Source organism: Mytilus californianus, unplaced genomic scaffold (genome assembly GCF_021869535.1).
Source record: "Mytilus californianus isolate M0D057914Y unplaced genomic scaffold, xbMytCali1.0.p SCAF_6, whole genome shotgun sequence".
Taxonomy (NCBI): Eukaryota; Metazoa; Mollusca; class Bivalvia; order Mytilida; family Mytilidae; genus Mytilus; species Mytilus californianus.
This window is the reverse complement of record NW_026262712.1, coordinates 32,830,129-32,834,253: the sequence shown is the minus strand read 5'-3', so window position 1 is coordinate 32,834,253 and position 4,125 is coordinate 32,830,129. Positions and strand designations below refer to the sequence as shown.

The window sequence follows — 4,125 nt, the reverse complement described above, 5'->3', positions numbered from 1 at the left end:
CAGTAAAATAGTAACATGAACACTCCATAATTTTTACTTATTAAAGATATTTTTAAATGTAGATTTATCAATAAAATTGAGAATGGAAATGGGGAATACTTATAGCAATGTATAAAATTGATTGTTTTATTCAAAGCATGTTAAGAAAAATGATAAACAGAAAAACTCCTATCTTTTCTATAAAAAGTGATTTCCTATATATAATACCTGTAACTTTTTAAAAACTTAAAAAATGTCTTCCATTAAAATTAAAAAATTAAAAACCTGATGGCTAACTGGCTTAGTTGATCTGTGATTAGTAGTTGAGGGTGGGAAAATAGAATATTTTTCATTTGAATTATAAACCAAAAAAATGTTCCTCCCTACACTATGACACTTGCACATTAAAACTTATTTTACTGTCAAAAAGTTACTTCCAATCATTAACATAAGCAAAGATTATCAATTGTTTTTTTATATTTTTTTTAAAGAAAGTGTAGGTACATGAACATGCAACTATTTTACTGGCAGTTTCAGAACTGATACAGCTTTATACATGGGAACTGTCTACATTTCTTTACAGCTCAGGAGGACTTTCTTAACATACCTTTGTTTAATCTTCGGTTACTGATTCTTTGATAACAGTTTCTGGACAGTTAGTTGAGTGATTGCTATTAACCCATCCTGTATACATTAAATCAACATCTGTGATATAGTTTCAACATCTGTGATATACCCTACTTTCAACATCTGTGATATACCGTAGTTTCAACATCTGTGATATACCGGTTTCAACATCTGTGATATATAGTTCCAACAACTGTGATATATATTTATTCTGATTGTAAATAGTTCATTTATGTTGAAGATCTCTATTTCTAATTATGTTTATAAAAAGTAATTGAATTTTAATGATTAATGTTGGTTAAGTTTTTAATTATAACTTGTTGTTCATGTTGTTACTCCAATATAAAAAAAAAAGGTACATGTACATTGTATCTTAAGTTATTAAATCATAAATTTTGTTTAAATACACTGTTATATTGTTTTATTGAAAATGCTTTTTGATATATACAGCTATAGATTATAAGATATAGCTATTACAATATGTAGAGGTTTAACTAGTACATAAGAATTTTGCAAGTTAAAAGAAAAGGAAGGTTGAGATGAGGAGCAGCTTTAACTTTTGATCAATGCATTAAGAGACGAAATCTTAAAATGAAAAAACGTATAAAGGCATTTGGATTAGAAGTGCATCAATTCTGAAAGGTGTCAATGTTCAAAATTTGAGAGAACACCCTTGGAGAAAATTTTCACAATGGAAAACCTATTTCACACTTTCTCTCATTTTTTTTATCTGGTATCATAATTTGTAATGTTTAAACATAAAACAGTTGATGTGGTATATATATACATACATGTATATGAATGAAACAGAAACCCAGCATAAAGAAAATCAAAGATTGATTGGTGTTTGCTTTATTCTCAAGTCTGCATTAAAAAGTCAACATACAGTCTTTAACAATAGACAAATAGATAGATGGCGTAACAATATGTCAATTACAGGCAACTCTTGCAATCAACATCAAGATGAACACATTCAGTATTCAGTCATCAAAGTTGTAAGCTGAGTATGTTTAATACATTTGTAACAGAGAAATTGCCAAAAAAACATGCCAGTACAGCATATCAAATCAACCACCCTATTATATTCTGTGTGTGTATCCCCCAAGTCAAGAGTATCATGGAACTTAGTGAGTTTTTTTGTTGCTGTATAGAATAGAATATTTAGTGACAGTCCCGTACCGATGAAGTCGAAAGGGGACTTCAGGTTTGCACTCCGCCTGTCTGTCAGTCCGGCAAATCAGTTTTCCACACTTTTTTCTTCATGCTTGAAAATATTGATTTGATATTTGGTATATAGGTTTATCATGGCAAGTTACAGATCAAGTTTGAATTATGTTCTGGTCTGATGATTTTACGCAGAGTTATGGTCCTTGGAATTAGAAAATTTACTTAAATAATCAGTTTTCCTCACTTATCTTTGCCATGCTGGAGTATATTGACTTTATATTTGATATATAGTTTACACCATGACAAGTTATAGATCAAGTTAGCATTTTGTTCCAGTACAATGAATTCTTAACATGTAGTGGACTATGTATTGGCATAGTTGCCATGCAATACTCTCAGAAATGCTTGTTTTATTTAAAATTCCCAAACTTCAGAGCTCACAAATTACAGGTACATGTATAAGATATGTGTTTTGTGTTTGTTTGTTTGTACATTAATAAGGTCCATATATTCATTGTTCGCATGTTTTACACTTTGTCTTATCAGGGCCTTTTATACATTTGTAACTGGCAATGTGGTATGGTGACACACAGTTGTGAATGTCTGTCAGAGGGGAACAAAGTACATTTATGATAAATCCATAGACTTTTTACAAGTATCACTAGTACTCATAATGACTGAAAACCTGTTTTAAGAGGCTTCAAAATAGCCCTTTTACATTTCTCGAACATACATTGTAACAACGAACTTGCATAGGGCAGTGACCAAAAAAGCGAGTCATAAAGAAAAAGGTTATATTTCAAGTATTATAATGACCGGTTTAAATTACATCAAAATCAGATGAACTTGGTCAGACAGACATGTACATAATTATGTACTTACAATCATTCAAAACAACATATAGTTAATGTGGACTTGGGAATCCTTTAAATGTATGTTCAATGAAAAGAATATTATCCACAAACAAAATGAAAATCAATTATTAATGGATCAACATGGAAAATAAATAAAAACTAATGTTTACTTGTGAACTCTAAAAGGGTAAGCATTTCCATTTGACATTTCAAGAAATTTCAAGGGAACTTGTCATTTTTTTTAGAAATTCCAAAACATCCCATTTGAATTAAATGTGGCACCCTAGTCCAGTTTACTTCATGTAGTATTGTTGAAATCATAGTACATATAGCAATGATGTTGTATTGACATGTACAGAAATTGATGTTATAAAGATAACATGAAACCTGTGTTTTTGCTGTTTCTGTATAATCGACTACATTCATGAGCTGAAAGGCTACCAATCAATGTCTGTTTTTTTTTAAACCAGAAAACATATCAACAGATGTTTGACACAGGTATCATCATTTTTCTTTCTGTGCATATTTCATTTTTTTTATAGGAATCTCAGATGAAAATCAGTAAAATAGCCATTTCAGGATTATCCAAATTTTCTACCCTTCCCCCTCCCATTCTGACTCGTCACTGCACTTCCCAGACTACCGCTACCCTCCCCTTGACTCCTGCTTACCATTATCTCATTCCCATATTCCCTAGTCCGATATTGCTTTGGCGTCCGACGGCTGTTTTGTCCGAAAAGCATGTTACCTTGCCCCAGTTACCCCTCAAAATCTTATATGTTAAAGTTCAGTCTTTCTTCAGTTATTGTGATTGGATATGTTGCCGGTTCTTTTTTATTTATTTTTTTAATACATTACCTTTTTATTTCATTGTTTCTTCGTGTAAACACCATTCTGTCCATTCTCCGGGTCATATTCAGGTAACATATTTATCTTGTCGATTACACAACTCGTGTTATTGTTTACATGTAAAAAGCGCGGGAAACTGTATCACATCAATGACACGGATATTGCCGGAGAGTAACGAATGTTATGTAAATAAAGGATCCTCATAGAAACCATGATGGCGGATTAACAATGTAAATAATCTTGAATAATGTGAAGGTCAGGATTATACAGTGCAAACACAATAAAAGGTAGGACAGTAGTGGATATTTGGAAAGGATTTTTATTCCGCTTATTGAAAAACGTCATCTCGAGTGAACGCGGCTGATATTTAAAAAAATTTCGACAAAAAACACGGTGCCAATTTTACATGACGGCGACTATAGGAGCAGTGTCGACGCTTTTACTTGGAAAGCAGGTGGGGTCTGGAAAAAATAACTTTTTTTACCTTGTTAAAAGATAAATATTAGGGAGACAACTCTTGATGCCTTGTACGCGATTTGATGCGTCGACGTATAAATTACAGAAATAGACATATGAAATGTTAATAAAACTTGGAAAAATATAAACAACATCAATAAAATTGCATAAAATAAGAGAATTTCTGTCAAAA

The 4,125-nt window shown here is 31.5% G+C and overlaps 1 long non-coding RNA gene across 1 annotated transcript; it reads right to left on the bottom strand.

The window, feature by feature from the left end:
- Positions 1 to 445: 445 nt before the first annotated feature.
- Positions 446 to 3,893, bottom strand: LOC127705015 (uncharacterized). Its single transcript, XR_007983609.1, has 2 exons — positions 3,486 to 3,893; positions 446 to 777 (listed from the first exon to the last, which is right to left on the bottom strand). It is a non-coding gene; the product is annotated as an uncharacterized LOC127705015 (long non-coding RNA).
- Between the last annotated feature and the right edge of the window lie 232 nt (positions 3,894 to 4,125).